The sequence below is a fragment of the Sus scrofa genome, chromosome 2, assembly GCF_054392235.1.
Source record: "Sus scrofa isolate SSC_HxYL_T2T_F1_AM1 chromosome 2, Sscrofa_HxYL_maternal_Yorkshire_Landrace_v2.0, whole genome shotgun sequence".
Classification (NCBI taxonomy): Eukaryota; Metazoa; Chordata; class Mammalia; order Artiodactyla; family Suidae; genus Sus; species Sus scrofa.
In genome coordinates, this window is record NC_139384.1 from 93,837,340 (window position 1) to 93,853,746 (window position 16,407).

General features: G+C 42.3%; 1 long non-coding RNA gene across 2 annotated transcripts in view; it reads left to right on the plus strand.

Annotated features, from left to right (window-relative positions):
• LOC102160872 (uncharacterized) overlaps positions 1 to 16,407 on the plus strand; it is a 147,706-nt gene that overhangs the window by 103,087 nt on the left and 28,212 nt on the right. The window lies entirely within an intron of this gene.

Sequence of the window (16,407 nt, forward strand, 5' to 3'; positions counted from 1 at the left end):
ACATGTCACTTCCAAATTCAGATGCTGTTTTCTTCCTCTCTCTGATCTCATTTCCCTTATTGAAATTATATTGGCTTTTAACAAGTAAAATGTCAAAAGCACTTAGAAACTCTGTTGACCACGATGCACAGGAAGAAATAAATTCTTATCATGACCCAGTGTACATTCATCTGTGGAGCCAAACCAAAGTGTCCATGATATAGTCCTTACACTCACTAATGGGGACGCACACTACTATTTCCTATTGTTTGAAAATGCTGGTTGGGTCCAACACTGAATTCATGGCAGACACCTTGAAAAACATAGACTTAGGAAGTGTCTCTGGACAGGAACCAGGCAGAAGCAGACACTGAGATGAGGGACTCAGGACCTGAATCCAGGTGACACACCTGAGAGGGTAGGGAGGTGAGAAGAGAAGCAAGGAGAGCTGCACGTTATTTCCTAAGCTTATCGCACTAGGATGATCTGAGGAATATTTAGAGTGCATTCCAGAACTATCCCAGCAGAGCTAGGAGCTGGGGTTATTTCTCCTCCAACTCCTTTGGCTTACTGTTGAGAATTAAAGCTGTCAGACTTCACACTGTTCTGGGAAGGCTTAGAAGCATCCTTGGTGCAGAAAGCCCTCAGGCAGGAGGAAGCCAAGAAAGGCAGAGACTGTGGGTGCTTGAGGTGGGACGCTGTCTGCATATAGCAACTCTTCATCTCAGCTGCAGTGACCTTGGAGGTGAGCAGAGGGGACATGGAGTCGGGCTTCAGAACACCTGCCATGGAAAGTGCCGAGGTGTTTGGGGCTGTTGTGTGCTCTCCATAAATCATCCCAACTAGATTTCAAAAGAAGAAAGCCAAGTTAGTAGGGAAGAAAGGGTTAACAGCAAGATGCTGTGAGATTCAGACCCAGAGAAAATACAAAGCACACCCTTCTCATTTTTCACCTAATTGTACTATTGCTGACATAAAGAAAAGGTGAGGAGAAAATTAACTGCAATCTGTAATCAAACTATGTAGAACACTAATCGCTTGAAATGTTATGATCCGAAGTATCTGTGACAACATATCCAGACGTTTATAGCATAAAGTTTTCGCCTACAGATTTTTCTCTCTCAATCTTGGATTTTCTACCCACACTCCAGCAGTGGATGGCCCATAGCTAGCCACCTTCCTGATGCTTGAGCCTGCAGAATGACTCAAGAAGCCAAACAGAAGGCACCAGTATATTTATAATCTAAAAGGAGTTGGAGGTCTTTGAGGTTGAAAGACTCCATGTAATTACTAATTGTCATCGCAATACAAATATGTCTGGAGAGACAAGTCCAAGGGAAAAGTAGATTTTCACCAAGGACTGAGTTCTTGCCTGCATTGATCAAACACACATTTCAGGTTTCCCGGCTGGCATGTTCACACCACAGCACGTGCAGCCCATCTGGAGCACATGGTCAGCTCAGGCAGGCAGGCTCTGGAGCTGCTGGGGAAGGAGACCTGGATGCTCAGCTTGCTTCTGCCCAAAGCTGGGTGACCTTGAACAAGTTGCTTATGTTCTCTGAGCTTGTTTTCTCTGAATCCTGAAAGCATATTCAAGAGTAAGAGTAGGTGATATCATAATCCTGATAAGAGATCAAAGAGAGAATTATGTCTTCTCCTAATTGCATAACTTGGGATGGCTCCCTTAGTCACTGCCTTGACCCTTTCATCTCATTTTCAGATGCAAACACTGTAAATGAAAGCAAACATCTGAAAAATGTCAGAGTTTACTCGAAGGGAATTCTCTTTAATCTGTTTTGCTTTAAGCTTCATATCAGGTCTGAACAAATGGAAATGCTCCTTTTTTATCCTTATTTCTAGCATCATTGCCATCATCTAGTACCCTAGCATACCTATTGAGCACCAACAGCATACAAAGCATTGTGTTAAGTAATCCATGGGGATGCAAAAGCTCATTGTCATGGTTCTTAACAGGATTTTATTGAAAGATAAAAATCATACCCCAACATGGGGTATCATGTGCTAAGGACCAGATGAGGGGCCTGAATAGTTGGGGCCATTGGAGCTAGGAAATGCTTTCCTTGTATTTAAAGCCAATACCCTGTGCTTTGAACCCCATTTCCTTTCACAGTCTTAGGAACCACACCCCATCAACCATCCCTTGTCTTTCCAATATATATGACCAGTTCCTCTCAATGGATACTTCCCAGCAGATCTTCAAGAGGGTCCAGTATTTTCCATTTAAAACATCTTCTTCTCTGGGTCCCTTCTTCCCTCCCCAAAGACCACCATTTTCAGGCAAACATCTCAAAAGAGTCACCCACATTCACTGTCTCCATTCTTTCTATTATCACTCACCATACACCCCTTCCAGGCCAGCTGCCACTCTGAAACCTCTGTCAGTGGGATTACCAGAACCTCCATGCTGTGAAACCCAAGCAACGCTTTGCTGTCCTCCTCCTTCTGACTTCAGCAAACACTGACACTCTTGCTCCCTACCTCCTTTCATTCTTAAATAAGCTTCTTATTGACATAGAGTATAACATAGAAATTGCAAAAACCATGACTATAAATATTTACAATTTAAAAACACCTATGTAATGACCACTGAAATAAATAGAGCATCACCAGTACCCCAGAATCCCCCTGCCTTGATGCCCCTTCCTGGTTACTGAGATGACAACCCTAGTAGTGGATGCTTGGGAGGGGGTTCTCCCAGAACCCCTCTAGATAGAAAGCATTCATTCCCCCAGCTACTGAGAAACTTAGTAACCAACACCACTCAGCCTAATCCCCCTCCCAGACTTCCTAAAAATAAAGAGAGCCAGCCTTATCCAAGTTCATGTACCCTCCCCAAGGGCAACCCACATCCAGTGACTGATTGACATGGAGCATATCATAAAGGCCTGGCCCCCTGACCCAACCCACTATGACTCCAAAGGACAGTAGCAGTTCCAGACCACCTTTGTTGTGACTCTGTCATAGTTCCCCATCTCCTTCTGACCTGTCCAGCTTCCTGCATTCCCTCACAGGGGATGAGATTGACTCCCCGAGCATGCCCCCAAAACGGCTGTGCACAAATCTCTGCTTGCTGGGCCTCTGTGATCCCAGTAGCCTAGCTTCCAACCTCATGGCTTGTTCCACGTGATTTTGAACTTTAGACTAAATGGAATCATATAGCATGTCCTTTTGGGGGTCTGGTTTTTGTTCAGCATTACGTATGTGGAGTTTATACATGTCATTGTGTACAACCATAGTTTTCTCCTTTTTTAGTGTAGTACAGTATTCGTTAAATAAATGCACCCCAGTAACTTATGTTGTTTTTCCCCATTGATAGCATTTTAGGTCTTTTCTCATTTTTGGTTTTTATGAATAATGCTCTGATGACCGTTTGTCTTCTGGTGCACATATGGAAGAAATTCTGTTGGGTATATACCCAGAGGTGTAATTTCCATTGTGTAAGGCACATGTATGTCCAGTTCTAGTGGTGAGTACTAAGGAGCATACAAAGTATTTGCACCAGTTTATACCCAAGTTAGCAGAGCATGAGAGCTCCGTTGGTTTTGCTACCTGAACCTTTACCCACAAAGTTGGCTCGTCCCTGATCTAAGCCAAAGAATGAGAGGAACAAAGACAAAGTCCTAAGACAGAAAAGTGCTGATGTATCTTCAAGAAGATCTAAGAATACTGATTTGTCTAGGTAGGTGAGACTGAGAAGAAAAATACTGTTTCTCATAGAGACTGGCAAAATATTTCTGTAAAGGGCCTGACAGTAGTTTTCGGCTTTGTAGACCTTTTGGTCTCCATTGCAACTGTTCTACTCTGCTCAAAACAGCCACTGACAATGAGTGAAATATTAGAGTGGGATGTGTACCAATAAAACTTTATTTTGGGATACAGAAATTTGAACTTTATATCATTTTCACATTTTCTCAAAATAGTCATCTTTGAAGTTGGAAAAAAATCATTAAAATTATAAAAGACCCTTCTTATCTCATGGGGTAAACAAAATAGGTATTGAGCCAGAGATGCGGCCCATAGATGGGCCATAGATGGCTGACTCCTTTTGTAAATCATGGAGATTTTTTTTAAAACTCTGAACACTGGTCAATAGATGTTTGGAATTTTTGAGGAAGAGTAAGATGTATACAAATCAGAGTTTTAGGAAAAGTGAGGTGGCATCAATACTTAGGGTGAATTGGAGTGGGAGAGATTGGAGGTGGGCCAGCCAGGCGAGAGGTAGCCTAGGTAAGCTAGTAAAGACTAGGGAGGATCTGGTACCATGTGGTGACAGAGAGGGGGATAATGAAAGAGATGGATTGTGTGCAGGAAGGTGTGAGGAGGGAGTAAGCAAAGGATCTGACAGCTGATGAGAGGGGGGAAGAAGAATCAGTGACTGACACCAGGGTTTTTAGCATGGGGTGGGGGCAGAGGGCTGGGAGTCTGATGTAAAATGGTAGAAAGACAGTAGGCCTCAGCTTTGAGGATGTGGGAACCGAGGCCAAGTGCTTGAATCTAAAACCCAGCTTTCCGACCCACCAACTGAAATCGCCTTGCTTCTTCCTCTAAAACGGAGGTGGTTATCAGGTTATTAAAGGCGTTAATGCATCTATTGTGTTTAGAACAGTGGCTGGCACAGAGCACACACAAACAAGTGCTAGCTTTGATTTTTCATTGTACTGTCTCTTTAAAAAAAAAATCACAAAATAAACATTTTAAAGATAGAAAGCAAGTTTGTAGGTGCTCGTGTAGACGTGGATGTGTGCTCACGGGAGAGCAGTGTGGTTCCTTAGGAGCAGATGAGAATGCTGGAGGGTCCAAAATAGAAATCTCAAAACACACCTTGTGGTCAAGACCTCAAGCGCTGGTGAAATCTCTTTGCCGTCTCTTCCAGGAGCTATGAACTCTTGGGTGGGTTATGTAACATCGCCATACCTTTGTTTCTCCATCTGTAAAATGGATATAACTGTAGTATTTACTGTGTTGAGTGGTTGTAAAGATTTTAAAAAGTACATGTGAGGCCCAAACAGAAGCCACCACAAAATGAATTTCCAATAAATGTTAGCCTTTATTGTTAGGGCCACATTTATGGAAACTCAGGGGCAGGAAAGTACCAGCAAAGACAGGCCCAAAGAGCACAAAGGAACTCGCCCAGCAACCCAGTACTTGCAGGATTTCTCTGTCCTCATCTCGACTGCACCACATCCAGATGAGGAAGAATGACTTTAGGGGAAGAACTTGTTCAATTCCTTTAAGATCAACGCCAAAACCCCAAACTTTCCCTTTAAGTGCCGTTGACCTAAATCTGCTGGATGACAACAATGTTAGGAACAGCCCCTGGTGATCTTCAAGTGGCTGATTGGGCTGCCTGGAAAATCCTCTGCATAAATCTCCTCCTTAGTGAGGCTCACAGAAAACCCCCGAGTTGCTCCTTCTCAGTTCAGGCTGAGGGGCTGCAATTCAGAGACAGCATGGGCTCCACCTCCAGCGCTCACATTTAGCTCTGTATCACATCAGTCAAGGGCTTACACTACCAAGTTGCTCATCCACTAATCCACAGTGACTGAGGGTTATTTCTTTTTAAGCTTCTTAATTTGCTGCTTAGAAAATGACTGTGGGTGGAGGCAATTAGCCTTGCATACTTTCGAGGAGAAAATCGAAGCCTAGCCTGTTCTGACTGCATGGGTCAGGGATTTCCTTAGCACCCCCTCCTCTAATTTTTCCTTAGCCCCTGTTCAAACAATCTGGCCCCTTTCAAAGTTCTATGATGATATCTTGGTGCCGTATTTAAAATTCATCAAGAACCTCTTGGCAAAGGAGAAAAGCTTGGATATAAGCAATCTAGGTGACAATCTCCCAAAATAGGTTTGGCTTCAGGACGGTTTCCCCTGTCCTTACTCATTGGCAAACTCTGTGGATCTGTTGTTGGTGTGTGTGTGTGTGTGTGTGTTGGAGTTGGGGGAGGGGGGCAGCTATCTGGGCAGGGAATGGAAATTGACTTAGAAAACTTTCTCTTAAAATTTTCCTAGTGATCACAACCTCTCTAAGGTTCTCTTGGTCATTTCTGGAAAAGTCATACATGGAAAATTCTACCAGGCCAACTAAGTAAAAATCACCGATGGGGAAGCCATAGGGACACAGTCTTAGTTGGAGGCCACTAGGAAGGGACACTAGCCCCCATGGGGACCAGCAGCTTTGCCTTCTCTGCTTGTGGAGGGAACAGCACTAGCCAGAGGCTGCCTCTGCTCTGTGACCACTGCAGCCACAGACACATGGTGAAAATACTGCTGCCTGTCCACCTGCATGCTAACTGCTTGGCCAAAGGACTGTTTGAGTTCCTGGACACCTAGAGGTGTGGACTAGAATTATAGCCAATGTGACAGGGTCCTTCTCTGCTGTTTTCTACCCCAAATCCCAGGGTTCCCAGTAGACAATTCTCCCCTAGGACACATTCTTCACTTGGTCACTTGGGGGACACTCCAGTGGCCCATTTACCTTCACACAACATAGGATATGAGTGTTATAGAGTAAAAGTCATCTCGACCTTCTTGAGGTGGACGTCCAGAACTTACTGGGATTATAGTGGAAGTAAGGAGGGTTCAGAAAACATGATGGCAACACATTTTATGACAAGTCTAGGTAGATCCCAGGGGCTCTGTCTCTGAGTGACCCCGATGTGTGATGTCAGTGAGGCATGGTCCCTCTTACTGCCGGAAACCTTCCCTTGTCCCTGTGGCATGTTTCAGAGACTTTAATTTTGTACCTGTGTCCTGGAGCTGTGAAAAACTATACCTCTTCCAGTCCTGGCATCTTTACCAGAACAGAAGGATAATTTGGGCTAACAGTAGACTCCTGAGATTCAGTCCCTGAAGGTTTTTTCTCCTAAGAGCAGAGTATTTATTAAAGAAGAGAGAATAAATGTGTCATCTATCTCCAAATACGTGGGAATGCTATTGAACTGTAATCAGTAAGGAGTACAGTCTTAGTGAGCAGAACAAACTTTTCTCCCCTGATGGATTATTGTGTTTCTGGAAATCAGGAGACCATTCCGCTAATAGGGCTGGGTCTGGATTCTGTAATGCTTGGAGTGGTTTACTCAGTGGAGTCTTCCAGTCCTACAATTAAGTCTTCCCCATAGACCACCCCCTCCCATCAACTTTCTCACTCATAAATCCAAGGCTGTTGTGTCTGAAATATAGCAGATTTGCTTTCGTTTTCATTTGATTTTGAAATGGGCGGTTGCAAGGGTGAGGTCTGGACTCTAAGAGTAAGTATAAGTTATAATTATATTTCTTCCCACTATGCCTTTGATTATGCTTTGAGGTGATGGATTGCATACCCCCCTTTGCACACACCAGCATCCTTTGGAAACATACATTCATTAACCTTCCCAGGGACTTTGCAGAAATACCTCCCGAGAAGACTCCCAGTGTTCCATGACAGCCTCTCTTGCCAAAATCTTAACTCAAAGCCACAACATTACTAGGAAGAAGTACTCTCTAGAAACCTTGTGATGTTTCTTTTCAAACACAGAGTCTATGGAGGGCCGCTAGTGTTACCATTTTGATTGAACTCATCCTTTGCTATATTCAGATGGACTGATGATTGCCTCTTGAAAGCAGTTTCTCCTTTGACTGAATGAATGAACACTGAATCAGCAATTTATGGGAACTTGCATAGAGATGACCTCAGGATCATGGTATTTGAGCCCAGCCGCCACTTCCTTGGTACATGACCAGATAAAATCACTTCCTGTCTCAGTTTTCATGACTGTAAGATGATAAGCAGAGAGTTCCATTTGTGCCCTGAAATGGCCAATCAATATTCAGAACAGATAGACTGGCATATCTATTATTAAGAAACATTCAATAATGTTAACAATAGTCACTATTTTTTTCTAGAATGTATTTGCCTTGCTGGGCATGGAGGATTTTGTTTGAAGGGCTAAAAGTGGAGGAAGAAAGTTGAGAGATGGTAGGTCCAGTAAAATAAGGCTTCAAAAGTTGTTGGGTTCCCCCCCCACACACAATTGTTTGGGCTATTTTAGATCCCTTACATCTCCATAAAAATTTTTCAATCAGTTAGTCCAATTGGGTTGAAAAGCCTGTCAGGCTGTGGATTGATTTTGACAAAAGCACAAGGTAATTCAATGAAGAAAGAGTGGTCTTTTCAACAAATGTTGCTGGAACAATAAGCTAGTTATATAAAACAAAAAACAAAACAAAACAAAAAGGAACACCTCAATCCCTATCTTACCATATACAAAAATTAACTTGAAATGAATATTACAATAGCTAAAACAATAACACCTCTAGAAGAAAACATAGTAGGAAATTTTGTGACCTTAGATTAGGGAAAGATTTCCTAAATAAGACATAAAAAGCAGAAACCATAAAAAAGCTAACTGATAAGATTTCACTGCATCAAGATTTAAAACTTCTGCTCTTGACTAAGACACTCTTAAGGAAATGAACAAACAAGCTACACACTGGCAGAAAATATTTGCAAAACATATACCTGATCAAAAACTCATAGAATACAATAAGACTAACAACCCCCCCCTCCCATGGGCAATAAATTAAACAATTTAGACACTTTCCAAAAGAAGATCTAGGAAGAGCAAATATGTTTATGCAAAGATGCTCAATATCATTAATCATTAGGGAAATGCAAATTATTCTAACAGTAAGCAACCAATATGCATTCACTAAAATGGCTTAAATTAAAGACTAACACTACCAAGTGTTGTCAAGGATTTGGAGCAACTGGAATTCTCCTCCGTTGCTTTTAGGAATGCAGAATGATAGTTTTGGAAAACTGTTTGGCTGTTTCTTATGCACAAGCATGAGATCCAGCCTTCCCATTCCTAGGCACTCACCCTAGGGAATTAAAAATATGTATAAAGCCTTGTAACAATCATTTTCCAATGAAAGAAGGATGTCTTACTGATATTTGTTTTTGCTATGTTTAAAAGCTAATGTTTTCCTTTAAATAGTTTTACTTTTAATACTTCAAACGACTTTGAATTTTTTGGTTCTATCTCCCCTTCACATCTGTCTTCAGACTTAGAATACATAAAATGGCATTCTTTCATCAATATGATTACCGACTATTGAAGGGTATTATGATTCTTAATGGATTAGAAGAGGGAATTCAGACTCCAAATGGATACATGTTATTGGTAGGTAGCACATAATGCCCCAGGACCCTGAGAAGGTTCTGGGTTTTTAGATTTTATGTGTGTGAATGTTGTCATTTCTGGTACCCCTCAAAATCTTATTGGGGCCGTTATGATTCTCACTTCCTTTGATTTTTCTTTCAGATTACTTTTACATGCAAACTGTCTTTACACATCTAAATATTGAGCCACATGAATGGATCCTTCATTTAGATTTTCTTGAGCTTTGGAGTCTCTGTAGCTACAGATCTTGACCCCTGACATCTTTGTGTGCAGAGAACAATGATCCAATCAGCAGTCATTACTCTTCAGTTTAAGAGGAGGTCAGACAGGACAATGAGCTAAAAGTCAAGGTAACAAAAGGATGGAAGGCTATAGTGGGTCCTCTTCACAAGCCAGTGAACTTGATTCTTGCTTACTGGGATGTGAGGAATCTGGGACTATTTCAGGAATGTCAGCAATTTTGCCCTAATGCAACTTTGATCTTGTTGGCCCTCCCCAGTCCTGGTCATTAAGTGGAAAGATGGAGGCCTATTCCATGGCTGTGTCTTATCGCAGAGCTGCAACTCATTGCTTAAATAAATCTCCTCCCATTGTTCTCTTTTCCTGAAAGAAAAAAACACCGGTCCTCCCAACTCCCCTGAGAAGAGCCTCAGTTGCTCATTTTAAGACTATTTACCCCAGCTGATGCCCTCACAGAGAGGCAGGCCTTTGAAACCAGTAGACAAAGACCAGAGGGGGAAGATGAGGGTCTCCAGCCACAACTTCCTAAAGGAATCATTCCATCTTGTCTTTGCCGGCTGTGCTCAAATCCCAACAGATGTGGGGTTTCCTGTGACTTTAGAAAATTCCTTAAATGGGGAGAGGGGAAAATCATGTATAATTTCAATAGTATTTCATCACAAAACATAATTATATTTCCCACCCTTTCTTTTCTTTAAGCTTTTAACTGTTAATAATAGCAAATACTATGAATTCCCCACAGCAAGGATGTTTTATGTCGTATTTTCTGGATACAACTAGTTTATGAATGGTTAGGCCTACTTACCTTCTGGAGAAGCTGTGGGGATTCTTTGGACACAGAAACCCTCCAAGGTTCTCATGTTCCCTCAGAAGCAAAGATCAAAGCAAGAATCCCATTGTCTTCTTTTTAATTCTGTTTCTCAAACTATATAGCCTGAGCAGAGCCATCTTTCATTCAAAACTCTCCCCGTGTGTCTGAGGTTTGGGGTCTGTCATCTACAAGGGTTTCGAGATTTGCATGTATTTTATTGTGTTTTCAAAAATTAAGAGGCCAAATTCCCTCAGAGCAATTGCTAAGACTTGTTTAAGAGTCTCTCACCTCAGGAAAAGAAATGGCCAGCACACTTGTTCAAACAAAACGTGTGCCAGTTTTCTTTATTTTATAATCTTATAAAAATGTTTTACTTACACCATGGGATTCTGAACATGTTTATGAACATTTTCCAAATGCTTTGAAGTCCAGAGTTGGAAGCCCGGTAATTGTCAGTTGATGAGTTTGGGGGGAGCCATTGGAGAACACGATAGCACCTCCCTTCCTTTCCTCTTCCCTGCCCTCCTCACCAGGTCCTTGCCTCTCGAAGGTTTTCCATGACTCTGATGTGCTTGGCTAGTTTTGAAGATCAGTTCTCATTTACAAAATCAGAGCATTTTACAATGAGCTACTTGCGTGGCCATCAGCCTGATGGTTCCAGTGCGCCTTCTACTTGCCGTTGCCTGTTTCCCACAATAACAAAAGAGGGTGGGCCAAGAGCACAAAGTTTGAGAGCCTGGGATGCTCTATTCTGTCCAATTTTCTAGTTCATAGAGCTTTATCTCATCTCCTGTCCAATCAATATATTAAAATTTATTGATGACTTCCTAATTGTTCACAGAGATAATACTTGGTAAAGCAACTTCAATTTAAAAAAAAAAATTTTTTTTACCTGGGCAAGATTTACCTATCTATTGATTCAAAAAGTATATCAGTGAGTTCCCTGGTGGCTCAGTGAGTTAAGGATCCAGTGTTGTCACTGCTGTGGCTCAGGTCACTGCTGTGGTGCAGGTTTGATCCCTAGCCCAGAAATTTCCACATGCTGCAGGTGCAGCCAAAAAAAGAAAGTATGTTAGAATTCTGCAGCATTTCAGGCTCATTTTATTGAAGCTCCCTTATCCTGTCCTTAGCTTAATTTGTGGGAGCACTCGATGCTAGATTATCCTAGCTGTTCATGCATACACACATTTGTGGAGCTCAACATGACATTCAGAATTTCGGCAGGCCCTCAACAAATAATAATGTGTGCTTACAACGCAGATGCTTGTGACAGTTAACTATTCAATTTACAAAGCATTCACCTTTAGAATTCCTTGCCATGACATTTAAAGGCTAAAGTAATTTACATGATTTGGAATTACACCTATAGTTTTATGAATAGTCTTATGGTGCATCCAGAGTCCACTTACCATCCCTCCAGTACACCCCCCAACCCCCACCCCCAACACACACAACCCCATGCACATACTCAGACTTCCCTCCCAAGCAGTAGACTCATAAGAATAAAAAGAAGGATCTCATTGCTCTCCTATGATTATTCAGCCTTCCACTTAGAATCAAAATACTCTGCATGAGGTCTTTTCAATCATCTTGTCCGATCTCATCATATAGATGAGAAACTGAGGCCCCGGGAAGTGAAAGGATTTGGCAGAAGTCACTGAGCTCCCTAGTAGCAGAGCTGAGACTAGACCCTAAGCTGTGAGCTTCGCATCACAACCTCTGCTCTTTCCACTAAAGTCTGTGGCCACACCTGAGAAGAGAAGTGCATCTTTATTCAGAGACCTACAGAGAAGATAACTCTACAACTTGCCTGAACAGTTCATTTGCTAGATTCGGTACCATACACTCTCACAGAAACCTTCGTCCCACTTAATCAGAATTGTCTAGATTATAGGGAAAAAAAGGTCATGTCCAGATGGAGTGGAGTCAGGATGGTCACCATTTAATGCAATCTACTGCTTCTTCTACCAAAAATGGTTAATACCCTAATCTTCTGGGATCACCTAACCCTCTAGGCTGTTTCTTTTTTTTTCCCAGCAAGGCTGAATATTCTAAATTCCTTTCAGCTTTGTCTCAAAACCCTATGTTTCATTCTTTAATTATCTTTATAGATTCCTCAGAACCTGCCCTACATTCTTAGCATCTTTCTCGAATGGTGCAGCTCAGGCTGAAATACAGGCTTGTCCACAGGACCTGCTCAGGGCTGACCTTTGAGGAAAGGGAGCACAGACTTACTAACAATTTCAGCTGTTTCATTTTACAAAATTTTCATCCTTTTGATAAGAGGAAAATTCCCACACGAATAAATCATTTTTTTTTTTTTTTGAGGCATGTGTGATGAAGCAACCCTTTACTGGGGAGCTGTAAGGAGAAGCATACAACTTGCATCATTACAACTATTGTTGCCACCAACTTTATTTTTAAACTACTTAATATATGACTGCTCAGAGGTCTGATTTGTCTTTTCTTTGAGGTGGAAATATTTGTCACAACCTTGCTCTGCAGCCCAATAAATCAAAACGTTGAGCCTCGTAATAAAAATAGTTGCTTTGAAGTATAACCTTAAATGGCTAATTTCCTACCAGCAATAACGAGGCTTTATCCAACCATTTGGGGGAGACCGGGTTTTCTTTACTTTTTTTTTCTGTCCTTTTGTTTTTCTAACATGTGGGCTGTCTAATGACAGGATTTGGTATTCCAGATGTTTTGGCAAGAGAAAGCAGTAAGGACGGGTCCACATCTCAGAGTTCCATACCACCCAAGTGGCTGTGACATCACTGGCCAGCGTGAGCCTATCCAGACGGTCTCCACTAAGGCTCCCCCCTTCAATTTAATGTTGCTTACCCTTTAGTCATCAACACAAAATGACAGAAATTCTTCCATGCAGCTATTATTCCACAGACATTGAAAGGCGGGGGAAAGAATCTCAAACCACACAGAAGTTAAAACCCATGTGGTTTTAATAAGAAGAAAAGAAAGAGATGGCTTAATTAAGTAATGAGACTAGACTCCCTGGTGGTTAATAAGGTAATTTGCCATATGATTAAAGGTATATGCTAGTGGAATTTCTGTGGTAACGTTCTCTCTCAGATGGATGCTTTGGGGAACTTGAGATGGTTAGTCACTTGAATACTGTGATTCTTTTGAAACAAGAGGAGAGCAACAACAAAGAGTCACTTTTGAAATTGTCTCATCATGATCTCAACCTTTTCAAAAAGAAAGGAGGCAGAAGGCCACAAGGGAAGAACCCCATCCAGCAAGGTGGCACACACCTTGCTGGGTGCTCAGCATCAAACTGCAGAGGCACTGGGAGACTCTCTGGGGAATGGAGACCAGATCCTGCTCTGCCTACTCTCTGGAGCAGAGGATGCTCAAGATTTGACAGACTGATGCCTCCAGGGCCCAAGCTCAGTTAAAGGATGCTTCCATTATTTACTTACCACCTACCTTCCTAACTCTGTCTCACTTCCTCTGCATCACATTATCCTGTCTCCGTTGCTTCTTGAAGTCCTTGCCGTCCCTAGGAAACCCTCTTTCTTAGCTTTGCCATCTCATCAGGTGACAGGGCCCACGCAGACTGCCAGAAGTCCCTGCCGCTATCCAAACAGTGAGAGCTTCCTAGCTGCAGGTGAGGATGGGGACACTTATTCCAAAGTGCTCTGCCAGGGGCCAGTGTGTTCAGAGGCTGAACTGCCCTATCTGGATTCCAGGCTCCTGGATCTTGGATCCAGCGCCTGCCTGCTACCATGTGGGGGACCCTGAGGAAGCTCGCTGCTTCTTATCTGTTGATGGAAGTAGATAATTCAGTGTTCTGTAAACTCCAAGGGTGCTGCACACACGTCAGATGACTGTCCTCGCGTCTCTCTTAACAGCCTCCAAGGGGCCCTGCCAGCTCTACTAGCCTGCAGTTCATTCATTCACTCATTATTTCAACAAATATTTTTGAAGTATAGTTGATTTACAATATTGTGTTAGTTTTTAGTGTATAGCACAATGATTCAGCTATATATATCTATATGCATATATGGATATTCTTTTTCAGATTCTTTTCCATTGTAGATTATCACAAGGTATTAAATATAGCCCCCTATGTCATAAGTAGGTCCTTGTTATTCATCTGTTTTACATACAGTGGTGTGTATCCGCTAATCTATCCCCTCCCCCCCATCCTCCCCTTTGGTAACCATAGGATTGTTTTCTAGGTCTGTGAGTCTGTTTCCGTTTTATAAATGAGTTCATTTGTATCCTTTTTAAGATTCCATGTATAAGTGATATCATGACATTTGTCTTTTTTCGTCTGACTTCACTTAGTATGATAATCTCAAGGTCCATCCATGTTGCTGCAAATGGCATTATTTCATTCTTCTTTTATGGCTGAGTAGTATTCCATCATGTGTGTTTGTGGGTGTATGTACCACATCTTAAGCCAATCCTCTGCTGTTGGACACTTAGGTTGCTTCCATGTCTTGGCTATTGTAAATAATCCTGCAGTGAACGTTGGGGTGCAATATCTTTTCAAATTAGAGTTTTCATCCTTTCCAGATATATGCCCAAAGTGGGATTGCTGGATCATGTGGTAGCACTTTTCAGTTTTTTTAAAGACCTTCTATACTGTTTTCCCAATTACATTCCTACCAACAGTGTAGGAGGTCACCAAATATTTATTGAGTTGGGGTGACCACAGGGAGTAGGAATGTAACGTCTTTGCCCTCACAGAGCTTAGTTTCTTGGAGGATGACAGAGCATAATCAAGAGAGCATCTAGGATCATTAGAAAGTATCATAAACACTGTGAGGAAAAAATAACAGGCTGATGTAGTGGGGAGCCAATGATGTAGGAGCTGCTTGAGATGGGGCAGAGGGGAAGTGGGATTAAAAGAAGTGCCTTTGGATGTGGAGCATTTCATCTGCAACATAAGGATAAGCAAGACCCAGCTCTGCAAAGATCACCATTCCAAGGAGGGGGTTGAAGCTTCAGGTAGGAAATATCTTGGCTGGGGAAACAACAGAAAAGCAGCCAATGTACCTAAGTCCAGGTCAATCACTGAGACAAGGTCACCAGAGTAGGAGGGGCCAGGTCACAGAGGACCCTGCAGGCCCTGGTAACAAGTGTTATCCCAAGTACAAGGAGAGCTGTCAGAGGTGTGGGGCAAGGATGTGACATTGTCTAATGTACATTGGTAGAATATCCCTCAAACTGATGACTGGAGAATACATTTGAAGGGTGCAAGAAGAGAATACTGAAGTAATCCACATGGGCCATGAGGGTGGCCTGGACAGGAAAATGGCCATGGATAAAGACAAGAGTGGGAGGAGTTCCCATTGTGGCTCAGCAGGTTAAGAACCCGACTAGTATCCATGAGGTTGCAGGTTCCCTCCCTGGCCTGGCTCAGTGGGTTAAGAATATGGCTCAGACCCCACATTGCTATGACTCCAGTTGGAATATGCCACAGTGTTAGCCTCAACCACCCCCCCAAAAAAAAGTGAGAAATTTTGAAATAGAGTTTGGAGGTAGCACTGAGAGGACCTAGGGTCTGAGTGTAAATGGTATGTACATTATCAGGATAGACCAGACCATGCACACACAAGGGCAAGGCCAGAAGGAAGGTTTCTATTTTGTAATCTACTCTTCCCTAGAAAAACTGGGTTTGTGGAGCTCTCACTTAGCTCCTCAATGCAATGTCTTTTGATGCATAAGGGAAAGGAGACATTGCTGAATAAACCATGCCCTGACCACATATGGCTGAGTAAGTGAAAGTCAATATATTGATTCCCTTGAAAGGCACAGGAAACCAGCACGTGTTCCAGACACAAAATCATCTTGTTGCAGGCTGACCCACAGACGCCTCAGTTCAATCAGTGGAGTCTCCATTCAGCCAGAACTTAGCTCAGACATCTTATAACCACTTGGGGTTTTCCTCCACATCCTGAAGTCAAACTATTCCCGGAAAAAATCCGAGAATCGTAGCCCTCTGCTCACTCTCTATCTCTCAACTTTTATTTTGGAATAATTACAGATTTACAGGAAATTGCAAAGATATGACAGAGTTCCCATGTACCCTTCACCTAATTCCCCCAATGGTTACATCTTGCATAACTATATAACACAATATTAAAGCCAGGAAATTGATGTCGGTACAATGTATATGTATAGCTGTATTCCATTCTATCACATATAGATTTCTGTAACCACCATC